This window comes from Sorex fumeus, unplaced genomic scaffold (genome assembly GCF_029834395.1).
Source record: "Sorex fumeus unplaced genomic scaffold, SorFum_2.1 ptg000178l, whole genome shotgun sequence".
Lineage (NCBI taxonomy): Eukaryota > Metazoa > Chordata > Mammalia > Eulipotyphla > Soricidae > Sorex > Sorex fumeus.
In genome coordinates, this window is record NW_026606235.1 from 2601431 (window position 1) to 2625562 (window position 24132).

General features: G+C 42.7%; 1 pseudogene; it reads right to left on the minus strand.

Annotated features, from left to right (window-relative positions):
* Positions 1-15920: 15920 nt before the first annotated feature.
* LOC130017182 (ras-related protein Rab-14-like) lies at positions 15921-16695 on the minus strand (annotated as a pseudogene).
* Positions 16696-24132: the final 7437 nt, after the last annotated feature.

Sequence of the window (24132 nt, forward strand, 5' to 3'; positions counted from 1 at the left end):
AGAGACCTGCCACCGCTGCTTCTGCCTCTCCTGCATCAGTACCTAGAGCACTTTTTAATCTCAGCTCTTGGATTTATCACTGTCTATCTAAAAGACCTAATAATGACCAAACTAGCCTGCTTAGTTTGAAATACTGGTATAGAAACCTCTTTTATTTGGATGACTTTATACTTTATTATTTACAGACTAAAGAGCAATTAGCATCTACTCTCAGAGTTATTTCATAACAGAATAACCTTAATATGTACAATAAAAGAACAATCCTCAATGAAAGATTAGTATTTCTGGCCCCATTTTACTAAGATATTATTAACATATAGTATACATTTTACACATAATGATTTGATTTATGTATGTTTTATAAAATGACTATCACAATAATATATAATAATATAATAATAATATGATGTTAACATCCACTTCCCTCTGGGAGAGCCTGGCAAGCTACCGAGAGTATCCTGCCCACACAGCAGAGCCTGGCAAGCTCCCCGTGGCATATTTGATATGCCAAAAACAGTAACAACAAGTCTCACAAGGGAGATGTTACTGGTGCCCGCTTGAGCATATCTATGAACAACAGGAGGACAGTGCTACAGGGCTAACATTCATTACCTGTCATTGTCACACTTTTTTCTTATGGTGAAAATTTTCAATTTACTAAATAAGCAGCTTTCAATATACCTATAAGAATCATGCTGTTCTTTACATTTCTGGACTTATTTGTGAATTACCAGAATTTTGTGTCTCTTTACTAGCTTCACCAATTTCCCCAGCTGCTTATACTTCCTTCCCTTCTATGACAAGCAATCTCTTCTCTGTATCTTTGAATTTGGTGTCTTTACATTTTTAATTATTTTTAAAATTTTAAATGTTTTAAAATTTATGTTTACTTATGTCATATTATTTCTATCTTTGTCTGACTGTCTTATTTAGCAAAATACTATATACCCAGCCATTGCTTGATCACTTGATCATTTGACATTGCTGTTATTCATTGATTTGCTCGAGCGGGAGCCAGTAATGTCTCCATTCATCCCTGTCACATGCTAGTGTACCCCAATGACGTCTGCTTGCTCCATGAGCACGAAGAGCCTCAAACCGATCGTTCCAGGGTCTTGACAAGGAAGTCTGACCATCTTGTAGGTGGGCGGCAATGTGATCTTTTGATGTCCCGTGGAATCCAGTCGGTAATGGCTCTAGTCCAGCGGTCATCTCCACATCTCATTACATGTCCAGCACATCTGATTTTCGACGCTTGATCAGCATCCCTGATTCTTGAACATTGACGGAGGTCGGAACTCCAGATTCTTTCTCTCACTTGAATGAAGCATGATACTCCAATCATAGCTCTTTGGATTCCTCTTTGGGAGACCCAAATAGTGTTCTCATCCTGTTTTTGTAGGGCCCAGGTCTCTCGGGCGTATGTTAATGCAGGAGGAACAGTGGAATCAAGAGATGGGCCAGAGCTGGAGGTTCTTCGTCCTCTTAGCTATTTCTTCGATGCTCTTGAAGGCATTCCAAGCCACTCTCTTCCTCCTGTGCAACTCAGGTGCCAGGTCATTTGTCATGTTGACTTCTCAACTTAGGTACATATAACTGTTGCATTCAGAAATGTTCATTCTGTTGAGAGTGAATGGAATGTCAGGATCGAGACCATTTCTCATAAACATTGTCTTTGTGAGATTCAGTTGTAGTCCGACCTTTCCACACTCATGGTTGAAGGCGGCCAGCAATTGTGCTGTTTGGCTAATGTTTGGTGTTATTAGAATGATGTCATCAGTGAAGTGGAGGTGGTGTAGTTGTCAATCATCTATCTTCACTCTCATTCCTTCCCATTCCAGTTGTGGCATGACATTCTCGAGGGTGGCAATGAAGAGTTTCAGTGAAATGGCATCACCCTCCGAACCCCTCTCTTGACATGGATGATCGCTTGCTTGTAGAATGGTGAGATCCTGTTAGTGAATCTGTAATACAGCTCATGGAGGATCCTGAGATGTATTGAGTTTGAACGCCCTGTTTTGCTAGGGGTTTGATGATCACTTCAGTCTCTACAGAATCAAAGGCCTTCTTTAAATCAATAAACATTAGACAGAGCGGCATCTTGAACTCCCGGAAACCTCAATGAAATTGGTTATCGTGTGGATAGGGTTGATCGTGCTGAATCCTTTTCAGAACCCAGCCTGCTCGCATGGTTGTCCTTCATATAGTGTTCTTCCAATCCTATTCAGGATGACTTGAGTGAACAGCTTGTAGACAACAGACAACAGGCAGATGGGGCAATAGTTGCCAATGTCGTGGATGTCTCCCTTCTTGTACAGTAAAATGGTTCCTGCTGGTTTTCCATTGGGACGGAAACTTGCATTCATATAGGTAGTGTGTGAAGAGCCAAGCAAGTGTATTGATGAGTACTGACGGCAGATTCATCAGGTGTTCGGGTCTGACCTTGTCTGGGCCAGGTGCTGTTCTCTTCTTTACCTATGAAATGGCATGTCAAATTTCAAAAGGGAGAACACTGGGAATGACATATCCATCCTGTGGAATTTGGTATGTGAGTAGGTGGACGTGGCTATCGAAGAGATACGAGTAGAAGTCATGGATAATCTTCTCCATTGCCCTTCTGAAAGATGTGATAGATCCATCAGGACGTTGGAGGGCAGTCATCTTTGTCTTGTAGTTGGTGAAGGACAGGCAGATGTTGCGAATGCTTTTCCCGGCTTCTGCAGCATCTGCCAGCACTGCTGCTCTTCTTTCTTTGAGGTCTTTCTTTATGGCTTCTCTGCACTGTTTTGTGAGCTCTAAAATTCACTTGCAGTTGACTGAGGTTTGCACCAAGCCACATTGGCGAATGAGCTCAAGAGTTTTCAAAGACAGGTGTCTTTTTGTGGCTATCTCTCTCTCGGCATTCCTTGCACAATCATGGAGGTGCTGAACCAGTCAATCGTTTTCTTCGTCAATGTTGTCAACTATGGCATCTTTCCATGGTGTTGCAATTGTGCCAAAGAGCTCCCAGTTGGTGGTGGTTCTGGGAGTTCTCTTAAACTTTGCAGCCCTTTCTCCCAACTCTGTGAAGTAGAATTTTGCACAAAGGAGACAGTGGTCTAATCCCCTTTGGAATATGAGAATAACAGCAACATATGTCAGGTTAACCCGTCCATTGACTATGATGAGGTCAATTTTGTTGTGGAACCATCCACCGGGAGATTCCCATGTCCAGTTTTTAGATTCGGCCTTCTGGAAGTGTGAGTTACTATGGAATGGTCTTGGTCGACATGATGAACTCAGATAGTTTCTCACCATGTTCGTTCCATTCTAGGTCATGGATCCCGATGTGAAGTTCTTCGGCTGATCTTCTTGGTCTTATCTTGGCATTGAAATCACCGACAACAATCTTGTAGAAGGTATGGTCTTGTTTATAGAACTTCTCTAGCTCCATGTAGAACTTCTCTATTTCTCCTTCATCGTAATTGGATGTTGGTGCATAGACAATGAAGATAGAAACTGCCTGCAGTAAACCACATCTATTCAAGTGTAGTTGTTTGATTCAGGTTCTTAGGCATTCAAATGAATCAATTCTTCTGGCCAAGTTCATGTTGACAAGGACACTGACACCACTGACCTCTTTTTTTGCATGTTCTGAGGAACAGTTCTTCTCCAGTGTTGAAAATGGCGTGATATGACTGATGCCCTCTCATCTCTGTCAGACCAATGATGTCATATTTGATATTTCATGCTTGTACCATCAGGTCCTTGATGGATGCATCTGATGCCAGTGTATGTGCATTGAAAGTACAGAGTCATTTTTGTTCCTTTGTTTTGGCAGCCTAGTTTGGCCTTGAGATTTTTATCAGCCTCTCCTTCCTCATCCTTCTTAACACTGCCATATTGGCGGCTCTTTCAGGGTCAGGGGAATGGGACCCATTGTATTTACTGGTTTTGGTATATTGAATATGCCATGGGTAGCTTGCCAGGCTCTGCCGTGTAGGCGGGATACTCTTGGAAGCGTTCCAGGCTCTCCGAGAGGGATAGAGGCTTTAAAGAGAGGCCTCTAATCGCCCTTGCAGGTGTTCCCATGGTTCAAATCACACTTGAACGCCATCAAATATGGTACGGTAGTCTTGGAAGATGGGTATTAAGTGTCTTATGATGTGTCCGAAAAGCGTCCTGGAGCATGGCGATGGCTGGGTAGTGGAGGTAGTGGAGGTAGTGGAGGTCTGCCTATGAGGTGTTTATCTGGTACGCGTAGGGTGAGTCTTCTGTGTGTACTCCCTGACTCGCCAGAGATTGGTGGAAGCAGACAGGGCAGGACAGGGTGGGGTTTCTGGGTTTAATCTCTGGGTCTCCGGAGATTGGTGGAAGTAGGCAGAGAAACTCTGTTCCAGGGTCCTGTTGAGCCTGTAGTCCAAGGTCACAGAGTTCCACTTACGTGGTTCTGTGGGGCTTCACTCGTGCGTGAGTCTCAGCCCAAGCATCTGGAAAGCATCCTGGAGCATGGCAGTGGCTGGGTAGTGGAAGTAGTGGACCCATCCATATTGTCACAAATAGAAAAATAATATTTCATTGTAAAGAAGTAGAGATGATGGGGCCGGAGCTATAGTGCAGTGGGTAGGGGGTTTGCTTTGCATGTGGGTGACCTGGGTCTGAGGTCTGATCCCTGGCATCCCATTTGCTTCCCTGAGCACTGTCAGGAGTAATTCCTGAGAGTACAGCTAGGAATAAACCCCTGAGCATCTCTGGGCATGACCCAAAAGGAAAAAAAAGTGGAGATGAGGTTGGTTCCAGGTCTTAGCTATGCTAAAATAATGCTGCAGTGAACCTGGATGTGTAGACATCTCTTTAAGAAAATTACTGACTTAACTTCTAAATCCAAAGGCATAATAATGGATCCAATAGTAGTTCATCATATTTTTTAAGTTCTTCCAAGTCGATTTCCTCAGTAGCTCACCCACTTTTTTTTATCAGTAGCTGACCAATGACTAAACATTCCCATTGTTCACACTGGGCTGACATACTTGCTTTTGTCTTTCAATGACAACAGTCTGTAAGGTGACACTGCATTATGGTTCTGTTTATATTCCAGAAGAGAGAAAAAAATTGTGGTGTTGTAGGCATTTATATGTTTTCTTTGGAAAGTCTTTATTACCTCTACCCATATTTTATTGAATCGTTAGTGTTTTCACTATGAGAAAGGGAACAGGTGATAATTAGGGATCCGGCAGTATGTGTTTCTGGGAAACAGTGCATGAAAACCCAATACTGAGGGCATGAAAGTGTAAGGAGGGGCCACAGGAGCCCATGATAGGCAGCTGAACAGAGAAGGAAACATCTGGAACAGAGACTCTGGAAGCTTCTCCTCATTCCTCCTCTTACTGTGCTGCTTGGGAAGAAAGCAGGCAGCAGGGGTTGATGTGACAGGTGCAGAGCTTGCAGGAACTGTGAGAAACCTGTTCGCACTTAAACATCTGCTCCTCATTCAAGAAATATTCCCGCTGGAGTGATAGTACAGCAGGTGGGGCCTTTGCCTTGCATTCTGCTGGCCTGTGTTCAATCAAAGTTGGCAAAACCCTCCATGACATTGAAGCTAATGGTATCTTCAAAGATGCCACGCCACTGGCCGAGCAAGTGAAAACAGAGATAGATAAATGGGACTATCTTAAACTAAGAAGCTTCTGCACCTCCAAAGAAACAGTGACCAAAATACAAAAACAGTCTACAGAATGGGAAAGGATATTCGCCGAATACACATCTGACAAGGGGTTGATATCCAGGATATACAAAATACTGGTTAAACTCCACAAGAAGAAAACATCCAACCCCATCCAAAAATGGGGCAATGAAATGAACAGAAACTTTCTCAAAGAAGAAATCCGAATGGCAAAAAAGCACATGAGAAAATGCTCTACATCATTAATCATCAGGGAGATGCAGATCAAAACCACAATGAGATACCATCTCACACCTCAGAGACTGGCCCACATTCAAAAGAACAAAAGCAACCGATGCTGGCGCGGATGTGGTGAGAAAGGGACACTCCTTCACTGTTGGTGGGAATGTCGGCTGGTTCAGCCCTTCTGGAAAACAGTATGGACGATTCTCAAAAAATTAGAAATTGAGCTCCCATTTGACCCAGCAATAGCACTCCTGGGAATATATCCCAGAGAGGCAAAAATGTATAGTCAAAGTGACATCTGCACTTGTTTGTTCATTGCAGCACTCTTTACAATAGCCAGAAACTGGAAGAAACCTGAATGCCCAAGAACAGATGACTGGTTAAAGAAACTTTCGTACATCTACACAATGGAGTACTATGTAGCTCTTAGAAAAGATGAAGTCATGAAATTTACATACAAGTGGTACAACATGGAAAGTATCATGCTAAGCGAAATGAGTCAGAAAGAGAGGGATAGACATAGAAAGATTGCATTCATCTGGGGGATATAAAAGAACAAAATATGAGATTAATACCCAAGAATAGCTGAGATCAGCACCAGGAGGATTACTCCATAGCTTAGTGGCCAGTCAGGCATTCTAGAGGAAAGGGCAGCTCAGACAGAGAAGGGAACACCAAATAAAGGGTGTTTGGAGGACCCTCCCAGGAGGGGAGATGCATGTCGAAAGTGGACTATGGACTGAACATGTTTGCCACTCAATGCCTCTTTTGCAGACCACAACACCCAAAAGAAGAGAGAGAACACAGGGGATTGCCCTGCCACAGAGGCAGGGGGGGATGGAGGGATGGGGGTAGGGGGGATATTATCCATGGTGGTGGAAAATGGGCACTGGTGGAGGGATGGGTATCTGATCATTGTATAATCAAACCCAAGCACAAAAAATTGTAAATCTACAACTGTACCTCATGGTGTTTCACTAATAAAAAAAAATTTAAAAAAAAAAGAAATACTTCTGGCAGTGCTCAGGGGACCATATGGGATGTTGGGGATGGAACCAGGGTCAGGGATTGAACAGGGTGACCCTGTCCAAGGCAAATGCTCTACCTGTTGTCCTATTGCCCTGGCTCCCAGGTAGTAGCTACTCTGGCAGAGTAGATGCTGGGCAGCAGAATGGGTAAGGTTGACCTGAGCTTTTACACACATCCGAGGCCTCCCTAACTCTCTAATGAGAACCACAATGACTGGAGGAGAGGAAGAAAAGGAAAGGGAAAAAAGAGATCCCATACAATAGGAAGAACTTACAATACTAAATGTATATGCACCTAATGAGGAACCAGCAAAGTACTTAAAACAACTACTCATAGACTTGAAGAAAGACATCATCAATAGCAACACAATACTAGTGGGAGACTTTAACACCGCTCTATCACCTCTTGATTGATCAACCAGATTCAAGTTTAGAAAGGACATACTTCACATCTGAGGAAAAAAATGGAAGAAAGAGACTTAGTAGATATATACAGGACACTTCATCCTCAAAGAGCTGAGTACACATTCTTCTCAAGTGTGCATGGAACATTCTCCAAGATAGACCACATGCTGAGCCACAAAACATACCTCCATAAAATTAAGAAGATAGAGATTGTATCAACAATCTTCTCAGACCACAATGTGCTGAAATTAGAAGTAAATCACACACAAAAACAGAAAACTAAATCAAACACCTGGACACTATTTGGCAACGAGTGGCTTAGAAAGGAAATCAAATAGGAAATCAAAACATTCCTGGAAATGAACAAAAATGAGGACACGAGTAACCAAAACTTATGGGACACAGCAAAAGCTGTAAGAGGAAAGTTTATAGATCTACAAGCATTCCTCAGGAAGGAGAAGTGAGCTGACATAAGTAACCTAATCTCACATTTTAAGAGCTTGGAGAATGACCAACAAAAGGAGCCCAATCTGAACAGGATGAAGGAAATAATAAAACTCAGAGCAGAGATTAATGAGATGGAAAGCCAAAAAACAATTCGAAAGAACCATGAAACCAAGAACTGGTTCTTCGAGAAAATAAACAAGATTGATAAGCCTCTAGCAAAACTCACGAAGAAAGGGAGAGAGAAAACCCTAATAAACCGAATCAGAAATGAAAAGGGGGTCATTACAACAGAAACCACAGAAATTCAGAGGATCCTCAGGGAGTACTTTGAGAAGCTTTATGCCACGGAACATCAAAACCTCGAGGAAATGGATAAATTCCTAGACTCCTACAGACTCCCAAGGCTGAACCAAGAAGACCTGAAATACCCGAACAGACCTATCACCATCAAGGTAATTGAGACAGTAATAAAAAGTCTCACCACGCACAAAAGTCCTGGCCTGGATGGATTCACTAGTGAATTCTTCCAAATCTTTAAAGAGGACTTACTCCCAATCCTCTTTGAGCTTTTCCACAAATTGAAATATCAAAAACACTTCTGAAAAGTTTCTATGAAGCAAATATCACCCTGATACCAAAAGCAGACAGTGATGCCACAAAGAAAGAGAATTACAGGCCGATATCCCTAATGAACACAGATGCAAAGATACTCAACAAACTATTAGCAAATAGAATCCAACGACTCATCAAAAAGATCATACACCATGACCAAGTAGGATTTATCCCAGGGATGCAAGGATGGTTTAACATTAAGAAATCAATCAACATAATCCATCATATCAACAAAAGAAAAGATAAAAACCATATGATCATATCAATAGACACAGAGAAAGCATTTGACAAGATTCAGCACCCATTTATGATGAAATCTCAGCAAAATAGGCATTGAAGGAACTTTTTTCAATATACTCAAAGCCATCTCCCACAAGCCCAAAGAAAGTATTATTCTCAATGGGGAAAAACTAAAAGTCTTCTCCCTAAGATTGGGCACAAGACAAGGTTGCCAACTTTCACCACTCCTATTCAATATTGTACTGGAAGTCCTGGCCATTGCAGTTAGGCAAGAGAAAGGTATCAAGGGAATACAAATAGGAAAGGAAGAGGTCAAATTATCACTATTTGCAGACGATATGGTACTATACTTAGAAAACCCTAAAGATTCTAGAGAAAAGCTCCTAGAAACAATAGGTCGGTTTAGTAAAGTGGCAGACTACAAAATCAACACCCAAAAGTCCATGACTTTCTTATATACAAATAATGAAGCAGAAGAAATAGACATTAAAAAGCAATCCCGTTCACAATAGTACCTCAGAAAATCAAGCACCTTGGAATCAACTTAACCAAGGAGGTGAAGGACCTATACAAGAAAAATTACAAAACACTACTTCAAGAAATAAAAGAGGACACTAGGAAATGGAGACACATCCCCTGATCATGGATAGGGAGGATTAACATTATCAAAATGGCAATACTGCCCAAACCACTATACAAATTCAATGTGGTCCCTACCAGGATACCCATGACATTTTTCAAAGAAATAGACAAAACACTCCTGAAATTCATATGGAACAATAAACCCCCACGAATAGCTAAAACACTCATTGGGAAAAAGAAGATGGGTGGCATCACCCTCCCCAACTTCAAACTGTACTAGAAAGCAGTAGTAATTAAGACAGCATGGTACTGGGCTAGAAACAGACCTGCAGACCAATGGAACACAGTAGAATATTCTGTCACAGACTCCCAAATATTTGACCACTTGATCATTGACAAAGGAGCAAGAAATGTGAAGTGGAACAAGGAAAGCCTCTTCAACAAGTGGTGCTGGGAAAACTGGATAGCTACCTGCAAAAAAAAATGAACTGTCTAATGCCAGGCACAAAAATCAGCTCAAAGTGGATTAAAGACCTCAATATCAGACATGAATCCATAAAGTACATAGAGGAAAATGTAGGAAGAACTCTCCACGACATTGAAGCTAAAAACATCTTTAAGGATGAAACAGCACTGACCATACAAGTGGAAGCAAACATAAACAAATGGGACTATATCAAACCAAGAAGCTTCTGCACTTCAAAAGAAACAGTGACCAAAATACAGAAAGAGCCCACAGAATGGGAAAGAATATTTATCCAATACCCATCTGATAAGGGATTAATATCCAGGATATACGAGACACTAGTAGAATTGTACAAGAAAAAAAGCCTCCAACCCCATCCAAAAAATGGAAAGATAAAATGGACAGAAGTTTCCTCAAAAAAGAAATGCAATTGGCCAAAAGGCACATGAAAAATTGCTCCACATAGCTAGCTATCAGGGAGATGCAAATCAAAACAACAATGAGATATCATCTCACACCACATAGACTGGCACACGTTCAAAAGAACAAAAGCAACCAGTGCTGGCATGGATGTGGGGGAAAAGGGACACTCTTTCACTGGTGGTGGGAATGCCCACTAGTCTAGCCTTTCTGGAAAACAATATGGACAGTACTTCAAAATCTAGAAATTGAGCTTCCATATGACCCCGCAATACCACTTCTGGGAATTAATCCCGAGGATGCAAAAAAGCACAGTAGAAATGACATCTATACCTATATGTTCATTGCAGCACTGTCCACAATAGCCAAAATCTAGAAACAACCCAAGTGCCCTAGAACAGATGACTGGTTAAAGAAATTTTGGTATATCTACACAATGGAATACTATGCAGCTGTCAGGAGAGATGAAGTCATGAGCTTTGCTTATAAATGGATAGACAGTGAGTATCATGCTAAGTGAAATGAGTCAGAAAGAGAGGGACAGGCATAGAAGGACTGCACTCATTTGTGGAGTATAAAACAAGAGGCTGACACCTAAGGATAGTATACATGGGACAGATAGATTGCTCCATAGCTGGAAGCCTGCCTCATGAGCAAAGGGGAGAAGGCAGCTGGAATAGAAAAGGAATTGCTAAGAAAAAGATGGCTGGAGGAATCGGTCGGGATTCCTGTGCGCAGAAAGTGGATAAAGGATCAAACATGGTAACCTCTCAGGGTCTGTATTGCAAACCATAATGCCCAAAAGTAGAGAGAGATTTTGCTGAATCATGTCTTCCATGAAGGCAGGGGGAGGGTGGGAAAGGGGGGTATACCGGGGATATTGGTGGTGGAGAATATGCACTGGTGGAGGGATGGGTGTTTGATCATTGTGTGATTGTGTCCCAAACATGAAAGCTTGTAACTGTCATGGTGATTTAACAAAATTTTTAAAGTCAAATAAATAAATAAATAAAGGACCTGCCTCCAATACATTAGTGCCCACTCAAGTTTTTATTATTGTTTCCTGGATATTCCAACACTGTCTTGCAAGATCATTCTGATAGGATCTTATTTTGTAATCGTGAGAGACTCTGGATCTCAAGGTTTTGAGACCACCATCTCCCAAGTTTCAGCCACAATCCTAATGAAGTTCTTTCTCTATCCATCCACTCTGAGGAACGTTTGACTGGCCTGATTGGCAGCAGAAGTGGACTTGGACGATTGAAATTGTTCCTTTATATAATCTTGTGTCTGCAGCCTAGTGGGAAGTTTCCTCTCAAGAGAATGCACAGAATCAGATGAAGGGTTCCACTAGAGACTAATGCTTCAGAGCACCATGCAGGCATGTCTGTATCTACCTTGGATACAGAGTAATCTATGATCTTAATGTTCCTCTGACACTCCATATTAGGGAGGAATTCCACTATGGTTCCCACATGGTCTTAACTTTTTCAGATGGCTAAGTTATGTTAGAAACAAGTGCAAAAGCTGCCTTGTTGTGTGGGTCATTCTTGCCACAGTTTTCAAGCTCCTGCTTCCTACTCTCACATTCTAGACTCCCACAGTGCTCTCTCAGTGGGTGGATATACTTCAAAATGACTATATTTTGCAAATTACAGCCAAAGAAATGAGTGTTCCTCCCACAGGTTGTTAATTTTGTATAAGTTTCTATGTTGTCCACTCTCTTTCCCCCTCCCCCACTCCTGTTATATCCGTTCCCATCTCAGTTAATCTTTGTGTGTCCGCCACAGTTAATTACTTGGGCAAGTCATATACTCCTACTCTTATTTCCTCTTTTATCTCTATCTAGTGATGATACTCCATCCTCCTCTTCTCTTGTCTTATTCTAGATGGGTTCTTCAATCAGTCCATCCTGATGGCAGGTCGAATAGGATCCTCATTCAAGGAACATGCTGGGACACAATAACTGGGGATAATTAGAGAATCTCCATCCCTTCATGCCACTCAGCAATTCATTATGTAAGTCCAAAAAAATCAACAAAAAGTCAATTTTGAGTGGGGTTGAGGGGGGACCTAAGACGAAGGTCTTTTAGTCCAGGGTTGACTATTGATATTTACACTCCAGGTGCTGCTCTCTAGCAAAGTTGTGCCCTGTCCTTTTTATCTACACTTGAACTCTGACTAATCATCAAGGACAGTGGACCATCACAGGGGTAAAAACACTGCTGGAGTCTGGCAGTACCTCGTGATAAAAGAAATGCTCTTTAAGGAGAACTTCTCTTGAGTGTGTGAGTGTTTGAGAGTGTGTCTGTGTGTGTGTGTGTGTGTGTGTGTGTCTTGGCTCAAGGTCTTAGAATGGGCATTTCAGAAGAGTTCTTTTTCTGGAACCAGGATAATGCGCCTAGCTTTGGGAAGCAGGCTCTTAGATTGCACAAGGCTCCGTTTTAGGTAGACTGAATCTGGGGGCCTAGCTTCAGGGGAACATCCTGGTATTCCAGGGGCTTTCTACCTGCAGTTCTCAGGATAATGAGAGAGAGGCTCCTACATGCAGAGGTGAAATATCTGTGAACTGACATGACTTGGTAGTACAAGATTGACCAGAGAGAGCCGCTGGCCAGTGAACACTCGGATGCCTCTGTTCTACAAACCTTACTTCCATGGAAAGAGCAATGTTGTGAGTTCAAACCTTCTCTGAGAGAAACCCAGCTCCATCAGTATCACATGAATTTCCCCAGAATCTCAATCTTAAGAAATGCTAATCTTTGACAAAGAGGGCGCCTTTCAGCAATTCTAGAGAACCTGTAGAAAGTACCAGAGGAATTGCTGGTACAAACCCTGCCCAAGAGGGAAGCTGTTCTATGAAAGGTAGTGACTCCTGGGCCTTGGTGAGACTTGGCCTTCCTTCTCAAACCTTCTGCCACCCTTGAGTCAGGGAGCTCTCTCACCACTGTTTATGAGGAAGAGGAGTATGCCTGAGGACATGTCCTGGGGTCCTAGCGTCAGGGCGGTTGCTCAACACTTCTTACCGCCACATGCTGTGGCTTAGGCTTCCCTCCTGTGAACTTGTTTTTGCCACAGATTCAACATATGCTGGTCAGATGGTCACTCTCTTCATGTTGTGTTTCCACCAGTCTGTCCTCTGGGGCAGTGAGGCACATATGATAAGAGTCTGAACCTGGTCTTGCCTATTTGGAAGTATTGTGGGAATGGCTCCAATTCCAAACTTTGGGAATTTGGTTTCAGATATTTAAGTGTTTAGTTTCCTTCCTCCCTTGGTTATGGTTATAGTGTTTCACAAGCTTTGGGGTGATGCGCACACTGCTATCAGACTCATGCACAGTAGGTCAGACTGTCCTAGAATGGCGTCATTTCTGTTGTTCCAAGGAGCACAGTGATGTCGTTTGGCTACACTCACCTTGTTTTATTTTTTGTTTGTTTTTTATCTAGATATAGGTACTTTATTTACAAATATTTAGATTAATAACATTTTGTTACATCAAATGAAGTGTACACCAGCCAGAATAAATCCTGTCACAAAAACAATAAGACCAACTCTGTAACTAACTTTGGGAATCAGGGTATTGCACCTAAACAAGCTAGCAATCTTTAGGTTGTGATTGCTACCTTATATCCCAATGGGTGGTTGGTTTGTTTTATTTTTGTAAATATATATACACACCATAGTTCATGATCCCTGTGCAGTCCTTGCAGTGTAAGCAAAATGGATCACTGTTAAGTCTTTAACAGAATAGACCAATCTACTCCAGGAAGCTTTTTTGTTTGTTTAACTTAAAGACACAAATGTAAACCAGCCCACAAATTAACCAGATCCTACTATCTGCGCATTCCAGTATTGACTTTTATTTAACAATGACTATACAATACTTCGGTACTACTACATGTTTACAACCCAAAAAGGATGTATTTTTTTCTTCCATATCTGTAAAGAGGGATTTGAGATGTGTATTTTAAACACAGCAGCTGAGTTTATTTTATATAAATATGCTGAGGTTTACCTCACTTCAAAAAACTTCTCAATTTGAAGTCCAAACCATCAACTTAGTTATCAATCAACAGAACTTAGAAATCAAAAATTTGATGTCTAAACAAGATTATTTTCCCTTGCAATACAGTATCCTTTCAATGGTAAAATCACCTAGTGCAAGTATATCATCACTAACATGAAAATACCACTAGAAACTTTCTCTTCTACAAAACAATTATGTCAAAGTGTCATAAAATAGCCTCTCACACTAACAATACAAAGGATATTTTTAATTATTCTACAGTAGTGTTAAAAATGCACATTTTGGGGCTGGAGCAATAGCACAGAGGGTAGGGCGTTTGCCTTGCACATGGCCGACCGGAGTTCAATTCCCAGCATCCCATATGGTCCCCTGAGCATCGCCAGGGGTAATTCTTGAGTACAGAGCCAGGAGTAACCCCTGTTCATAGTGAAAAATCAAATTAAAAAATTAAATAAAAGAAAAATGCACATTTTAAAATCCCTTAACAGCAGACCTGTGGTTCTGTTTCATACTCTCACCATTCCAAGAAGAAAAAGGTATAAAAGTTTAAAATGTACAATAATAATCCCAGCCTTTTTTCTTTTTTTTTTCTATACAGTAAGGCAAGAAATGCAGCCTGTAATGCAAAACGTTTACAAAAAGAGAAAAGCAGGTTAGCACATTGTCGATTCCACAGAACAGTTAAGAAAATCAGCAGGTCAGCCACAGTGCAAAGATGGAACAGAATCTGCTAGTGTTAATCCTCTCACACCAGGCGTTCTTTTCAGCATAATGTCCCCAACACTGTCAGCACCAACAGGTAGAGACAGTATTACTTGAATTGCAGTTGTGTCTATTTCCTTGTGTGAAATGGAAGGGAGTAACATGGTCCCATATAGGTCATACTGTGCAAACTGGTATTTTATACTGTTCCAATGCCAGTAATAAATTTATTTTCTTCATTAAAATAATATACACAGAATGTATTTTTAGTTTAGTTCCTTCAAAATTTATACATATTTACTTTTTGCTAAAGAAAAAGGAATAAAATGGTGTTAAAAAAAAGAAAGCTATTATGCACAAGAGGAAAAGATAAATGGCTATTTTTTCTGTGCAAGGCTAACAAGCAAACCTCCTCAAGAAAGATTCCACCCACACGAGGGAATTTATATGACAAAAACAAAATAAAAGCAGTTATAGAACCCTTTCTCAACTACCAGAAGTCATTTCACAGCAATAAACATTGGTTACAACAGACATACGTTAACAGTAAAAGATGGAAAAAAAGGTTTAAGATACCATCAAATTAAACCATACAGTGAGACAAAGCATTGCCCATAAAGAGATAAAAATCAGGAAGACAGCATCAGTGTTCAGTTTAAATTATGTGCTGGTGACATACCTATGAGAAGACAATCAAGAGGGGAAAACAATTCTAGATTTACCATGCAGGAGAGATTTATTACTCTACTTGCCTTTGATAACCTGATTACATCTAGTTGTTAGCAGTTTAGTATTGTGTTACACTGTCTTTACAACAGAGCTGTTTTTTCTTTTTTTTTTTCTTTTTAATTATCGTCTCCTGCATGGTAAATCTAGAATTGCAGGAGAGATTTATTACTCTACTTGCCTTTGATAACCTGATTACATCTAGTTGTTAGCAGTTTAGTATTGTGTTACACTGTCTTTACAACAGAGCTGTGCCAGACACAGTAATAAATTCGATATGCCAGACACAGTAACAACAAAGTCTCCAATGGAGACGTTACTGGGCCCGCTCGAGCAAATCGACGATCAATGGGAGGGCCTTTACCTTTACCTTTACCTTTCTTTTTAATTAAACCCAGTAAGATGTACAGAAGACAACGAGGCAGTTGAAAATACTGCTTCCAACTGACAGGGGTGAAAGGTCAAATGAGGGCCATAGCGAAGAGGTCACTAACAGCCACAGCCTTCTCTCTGAGGTTGGGGTTCACAGCTTAGCTGGCCTCCCTGTTGAGCTGAAGGTTTGTGTTGTACACCAGACTCATTCTGTGTTTGTGTTGTACACCAGCAGCATTTAGGTCCAGGCTTTCATCCTGGCAGATTTTCCTGGCAGCTTCAAGGAAAGCATCTTCAACATTCTCTTCCGTTTTTGCACTTGCTTCAAGGAACAATAAGGCATTTTCTTCAGCAAACTGTTTGGCTTCTTCATGTGTAACATCTCTCCGTGCCTCCAAATCTGCTTTATCTCCTATGAGAATTATTACAGTATTTGGATTGGTGAGATTCTTTGCATCTGTCAACCAGCTGCTTAAGTGGTCATATGGACTTCTTCTAGTGATATCATACACGGTAAGTGCCCCCGCAGTACCTCTGTAGTAGCTCCGAGTAACAGCCCTAAACCTCTCCTGTCCTGCTGTATACCAAATCTGAAGTTTAATTTTTTGGCCACTAAGTTCAATTATTCTTGTACCAAATTCGACACCAATTGTGTGAGGACAATCGGCCATCATTATTTTTTCCTGTAAATTGATGAAGCAAGCAAGATTTTCCTACGCCCATGTCCCCGATAATAGTATATTTAAAGATGTAAGAGTCGTTGTATGGTGCAGTTGCCATGGTGACACTGGGGGTTGCTGGTGGCTGGTCAGCTTTCCGGGGGCGGGAGGGAGACCTCAGGGTGAGGAAGAGCTGGCCAGGCGCTTCCGGACTCGGGGCGGGGGGCGGGGCGGGGAAGGGGAACAGCGAGACCCCTTCCCTAAGCAGGGCAGGCCAATAGGGTTGCAGACACGCGGGCGGCAGGGAACGGGCAGCCGGTGACGACAGCGAAGGTGCCTGCAGCTCCATCAGGCTCTTCCTCCTGCAGGTCCCTACACTCACCTTGTTGAGGCATGAGAAGGGAAAGTTGTTGTCTCCCCTTGAAGTTAGACTTAGTCTACGCTGAGTATCCTGCCCATTGGCCCCTTTCTCAACTTGAGTTTGCATAGGCTGGGGAAGATGGGATACAACCCATGGGTTGTCAGGATAACTCAGTTTCCCATTGCCTTCTCAATTGAGTTTCTTCTGATTTTGACTAGGCCATTAATGAGCCAGAATTTATGCTTCTGGCTCTAGTGTCATGCTACAATTGAGGTGTTCTGCTAACATTGTATGTTTCATTAGAAAAAATTTCAGTCACATATACCTGCTCCATCTAGGTCTTTTCATTTGAGGTATATTTAAAAAAAAAAAGGCAACCTCCAAATCTCTCAGTTAAAACTAATAGCTGTGTGAGACACCACAGTTATGCATTCTGTGTTACCAAAGGTGGGAGGTATGAAGAATAGGTAAGGAGACATGGAATCAAAACAAACTTCTGCTTTTAGGACCTGGTAGAGAGAGGGTGGGGAAGAGTTATTCAACAAGAAGATTCTAAGGGGCCCAGAAATGTTCGTCAAAAATATTGAGTGATGATTTCAAAGCACTGCCAGTATTCTGCTCATACCCAGGAACCATGCCATTCACAATAACAAACAAACTTTATTTAAATGTAAAAATAGAATGATAAAACTCAGAAACTACATCTGACAGTACAATGAGTCCATAGATAAGCCAGAACACTGTGTATCTGCAGGGAGTGCCCAGCCCAGCCGGTGCTCTGCTTGGGGGATCAGTGCTGCTGGATCACTGTAAGGTGTCACTGGGCCCACCTTTCCAGGACCTAAACTATGTTCCAGTGAGGCTGCACATGCGGCAGCTCCATGAGCTGGGAGCAGTCTTCACTGATGATGCTGTAGGACACTGGATCCATTTCTGCAGGCGGCATATCAGGGACAATCTTGGGACCTCCTCTGGCTTCTCCATTTCTACCCGCTTCCTTTGGTGGGAGAGGGGCAGGAGGAAGAGCCAGTTCTACTTGTAGAGAAGGAATAGGATATGAGAGAGCAGAAGGAAATCACCCGTATGCCCACTTGCAAACACTTTCCCAAGGTCAGATCCCTCCTGCAATCTGCAGGGCGTCAAGTTCACAGTCCACTACAGGACCTCTGTCCAGTCCTTGGGCTAGGAGACCTGAGACTGATCACAGGAATACAGATTCTGGGATGCCTCTGGTTGTGAACTCCCTGCAGCCTCCCGTGGATATGCTCAGACACACCCATCCTGACCTCTCACCATCCTCCTTGAGGTCCTCTGAATCTTGTGCCCAATGCACAATCAATGCATTGTACAGTGGGTATACTCTTATCTCATGAGAAGGCTCTCCTTCGCCAACTTGGACTCCACGTTTGGCACACCTCTCTTCGACCCAAACCACCCCGCACCACTGCCAGATCTCCTCGTTGCTGGGCAACACCTCTCTGACATCGAAGGAGAGGTACTGGGTGTCCTCAGTGATCAGCTCTTCTTCTGTATCTCTGTAGCGCTGATGAAACAGAGCAGCAGAACTGGAGCATTCACGCCTGTACACAGTCATCACTGCTGTTCAGTCCCCCAGACTGTCCTCAAGACCCATAGTGACTTGTAAAGGGGCAGTCAGGGATGACCATGATTTACACTTTGAAGTGAAGATCAGTCTTGTCTGAAGGCCACCATCCAATAATCGCCAACCCACTAACAGGACTATCTCTGGTTGTGACTTTGGCCCACCCTACTGGTCAGGATAGCCCCTTACCAGGAACCTGTCCCCCTCCCACCTCAATCTTTCTCTGTCGTACAAGCTAAACACACCTCCCATGCACACACACTTGGGGAGGGCTCTAGATTACCCTTCGGCATCAGTGTTTTCTCCTGGACTGGACAGTCCTCTCTGTGCTGCTTTGTGTTACCCTGGATGGCCTCTGGGGGAGCTGTTGGGCAGGCTTTGCCATGAGTCCTCACCCACTACATGTGTCTTTTCTCTGTGTTCCCCTGAGGGCTCTTTGGCTGTAAACTGAGCACTATACACTGTCATCACCACTGCTCAGTCCTCTTGCCTGACCCTCAGACCCCTGCAGACCAGTACATGGGTACTTCAGGGACACACAAAATAAACCTTGAAGTGAAGATTAATTTTGACTAAAGGTCTCCATCCAATACTTGCTAACCAAATAGGAAGACTGGCTCTGAGTGTGACTTTGACCCAGTCTACTCTCAGGGTAGCCCTTTCTACACAAACGTACGCACACACACACATACATAAACACCCAAGAACACACACACACACACACACAGTCACACACATGTGGGGAGGGGTTTGGGAGTGACTCTTGGGCATCTGTGGTGTGTCCCAGACTGTCCTGCCCTGCCTGTGCTGCCTTACCCTTGATGACCTCTGGGGCAGAGGTTCGACAGGTCTGTGGTAGGTCCTCACCCACTCTCTAAATCTCTTCACAATGTTCCTCTTCTGGCTCTTCTGGGCACAGCCTGGGGATCGACGCCAGCAGCACAACATCGCTGTGTCTCTCCTTCACCAGCACATGAAACAAGCAAACTGCCGTTTCTAGAACGTGAGTGCCTTTTGACCAGGGTTCCAAATTCTATTTTGCTTGCTCATGGGAGCGATGTCACTTCCTGGTCCTTATACCTGGACTTCCTGCACATAATGACCTCTTCATGGCCCCTCGTGCTGGGAATGCTCACCCTCTGCCTCTGAGTCCTGGACATTCACAGATACACTGCCCAGCCAACCTACAACACTTTGAAGAGCAGGGAGAATTCAGGGTCACAGGTGTGAGGCCAAAAACCTGGATTTAATTGAGGGCCTCTTCATCCCTTTGCTGAGATTTCATAGCGGCCATGTATCCCTCACCTAATCGTGCCATTCCAGTCTCTCTCCCTTGGGATGCCATAATTTTTTCAATTACATACAAGTGATATTATGTATGTCCTCCAAAACCCTGAAGTGGAAACCCTTCTGTATTTGTGGTTTTGAAAATATAAAGAATATTTCCCTCATCTGTCCTCGAAAACATATTTAACACAATTGACATGGGGTTTATTCTGTTAAATATAATAAAACTTTAGAGTTTTAGGGCTGGAGCGATAGCATAGCGGTAGGGTGTTTGCCTTGCATGCAGCCAACATGGCCGATCTGAGTTCAATTCCTCCGCCCCTTTCAGAGAGCCTGGCAAGTTACAGAGAGTATCTCGTCCGCATGGCAGAGCCTGGCAAGCTACCTGTGACGTATTCGATATGCCAAACACAGAACAACAAAGTCTCCAATGGAGACGTTACTGGGCCTGCTCGAGCAAATCGATGATCAAAGGGAGGGCCTTTACCTTATTATACCTAAAAGACCTACCTCCAATAGATTAGTGCCAACTCAGGTTTTGGTTATTGTTTTCTGGATATTCTAACACTTGTTCTGAAGGATCATTCTGATAGGATCTTATTTTGTAATCATGAGAGACACGGGATCTCAAGGTTTTGAGACCACCATCTCCCAAGTTTCAGCCACAATTCTAATGAATTGCTTTTTCAATCCATCCACTCTGAGGAACATTTGACAGGCCTGATTTGCAGCAGAAGTGGACTTGGATGGTTAAGGTTGTTCCTTCATGGGGCTGAATAGCACCGGGAGTAGGGCATTTCTTTGCACGCAGCTGACCCAAGTTCGATTCCCAGGATCCCATAGGGTCGTCCGAGTACAGCCAGGAGTAATTCTTGAGTGCATGAGCTAGGATTAATGCCTGTGCATTGCTGGATGTAACCCAACACGCAAAGAAAAAAAAAGTTGTTCCTTCATATAATCTTGTGTTTATAGTCCAGCAGTAAGTTTCCTCTCAAGAGAATGCACAGAAACAGATGAAGGGTTCCACTAGAGACTAATGCTTCATAGCACCATGCAGGCATGTCTGTATCTACCCTGGATACAGAGAAATCGATGATCTTAATGCTCCTTTGACACTCCATATGAGGGTCGAATTCCACTATGTTTCTCAAATGATCTTAACTTTTTCAGGTGGCTAAGTTATCTTAGAATCAAATGCAAAGCTGCCTTGTTTTGTGGGTCATTCTTGCCACAGTTTTCAAGTTCCTTCTTCCTGCTCACCCAGTTTAGACATCCACAGTGCTCTCTCAGTGGGTGGATATACTTCTAAAAGACTATATTTTGCAAATTACAGCCAAAGAAATGAGTGATCCTTGCCAAAGGTTGTTAATTTTGTATGAGTTTCCATGTTGCCCACTCACTCCCCCCACCCGGCTCCCCTTATATCTGCCCCCATCTCAGTTAATCCTTGTGTGTCTCCCACAGTTAATTATTTCGGCAAGTCATATACTCCTATTCTTCTTTCCTCTTCTGTATCTTTCAAGTGATGATATTCCATCCTCCTCTTCTCTTGTCCTATTGTACATGGGTTCTTCAATCAGTCCATCCTGATGGCAGGCTGAATAGGATTCTCAGTCAAGGAACATGCTGGGACACAATAACTGGGGATAATCAGAGAATCTCCATCCTCTCCTGCCACTTAACAATTCATGAAGTTACTCTGGAAAAATCAACAAAAAGCCAATTTTGAGTGGGATTGAGGGGGGGAGGGTGTTCCAGAATGACCATGATGTGTTTTTTTTCTGCTTATACTGCCTCAGTTATGGCTGGTGGAAGACCAGAAAGAAAAAAAAAGTGAAATATATCTTTTGGTGTCCTGGGGCCCAGAATGAGTGAGGAAATTAGGACATGTGGAGGAACCATGAAAGGTGCCTCAGATTCTCATTTTGCATCCCTTTTCCTGCAATGTGGATGTCCAGGACATCTAAATATGTCTAGATTTTAAATGAGGACTCCAGATTTCTATCTTTGATCTTGCTACTTGTATCCAGTCATGACGACCAGTTGCTCTGATTCTCTCAGATAGTCAGAAGCCGAGACCTGGAAAGGCATAGTCTAGCTGCTGTCCAGAGGACCTCAAGGCGTTCCAAGACTGGCAACAGAGTGAATACTGGATGGCGATTCAAGGGCAGAAAATACTGCCACAGGCCTATGTATATTCAGTTTCCCCCACTATATCCTCCAACTTATAGAGTGGAGTTAGGTAAGGTCTCCTGTTCTTCCATAGGTAATTTTCAGAGATCAGAGCATCAGTGATTGAGGACACAAGCCATAGTTAGCTTTCTGTATTTCCTTAATCTCTTATGTTATACTCAATATATAGACTTAAGGTTGATATACTAGTCCAGATCAGAATCTCCATAATTCTGGAAATCCCTAAGAATTGGGCACTCTGGGGAAAATCATGTTGGCACTGTATTCCTCACTGCCTTATGAAGGAAGAGTTCAGAATAGTTTGGGCCTAAAATTAATAACTTGTTCTCACACAATATTTTCGCTACAATAAATACTTATGCAGACATACTCACACATAGAAGTATACAAGACAAGCACCCACAATTTTATCTTTTCTTCTTTGCACAGCAACATTGCAGTTCTGATAAAGTCCATATTGCCTGTGTATATATCATAGCTATATTACTATCACTGATGGATAAGTCCTGGAGTACTTATCTAAACATATGCAGTGTGCATGTTGATTCTTTTATTTCCTTTCGTGTGTGTGTGTGTGTGTGTGTGTGTATGTGTGTGTTAGGTATTGTCACCCCCAGCAATGCTCACAACTTATTTCTGGCTGTGTCTACTTGGATGGGTAATTCCTGGCAGGGCTCTGTGTCTGCAGCATGCATGGTATGTGTTCCTGTCCTCTATGATACCACTCTAGCTATTTTGTTTTTCTTATAGTTAATTATTTTTTTTTGCTTATGCTGTGCATATCCACATAACTCATTTATTGCCTATATAGATATAGAAATAGATATTTGCTTTTGGGTCACACCCACAGATGCTCAGGGGTTACTGCTGGCTCTGTTATCAGGAGTTACTCCTACCAGTGCTTTAGGGACCATATGGGATACTGGGGACTGAATCTGGGTCAGCCGCATGCAAACCAAACACCCTACCCTCTGTGCTATTGCTCTGGCCCGCCAATATCTTCTTCTAAAATGTTTTAAGCACCATAATTAATAAAACCATTATTTTTATACTTTCATACATAAAAGTTTCTGCACCACACCGTCCACCAGAGAACATTGACTGCAGCCATTACCCCAGTTTCTTGGTTGTCTTTTTTTTGAATAATGTCAAAAAATATATATAGTTTTCCCAAAACAGCTAGACCAGTTGACATTCCCCCCAACAGTCAATGAGGGTCTTTTTTTCCCCCATATCTTCACCAACACTGGTTGATTTTGTTATTTGTGATTTGTGCTAGTGTCCCTGGCACGAAACATTATTTTGTTACTTCATCACTTGATCAGTTGATCACTTGACTTCCCGTTAATCGGCAATTTGCTCGAGCGGGTGCCAGTAATGTCTCCATTTGTCCCTGTCGCGTGCTAGTGTAGCCCAATGGCGTCTGTTCGCTCTAGGAACACGAAGAGCCTCAAACTGATTATTTATGATCTTCATGAAGAAGTCTGAGCATCTGGCAGGTGGGCAGCCACGCGGTCTTTTGACATCCCGTGGAATCCAGTCGGTAACAGCTCTAGTCCAGCGGTCATCATTGAATCTCATTATGTGACCAACCCATCTGATTTTTGATACCTTGGCAAACGAGACAGTGTCCCTGATTATTGATCGTCGATGGAGGTTGGAACTCCGGATTCTTTCTCTCCTTTGAGTGAAACGTGATATTCCAAGCATAGCTCTTTCAATTCCTCTTTGGGAGACCCCAATAGCGTTCTCATCCTGTTTGCGTAGGGCCCAGGTCTCTGAGGCATATGTTAATGCAGGAAGAACAGTAGAATAAAAGAGATGTGCTTGGAGCCGGAGCTTCTTCATCCTCTTAGCTATTTCTTTGATGCGCTTGAAGGTGTTCCAAGCCACTCTCATCTGCCTCCGCAGCTCGGGTGCCAGGTCATTTGTCATGTTGACTTCTCGACCTAGGTATACATAGCTCTTGCATTTGGAGATGATCGTTCTGTTGCGAGCAAATGGGGCATCAGGATAAGGCTGTTTCTCATAAACATTGTCTTCGTAAGATTCAGCTGTAGTCCGACATTTCCACACTCACGGTCGAAGTGGGCCAGCATTCGTGCTGCTTGGCT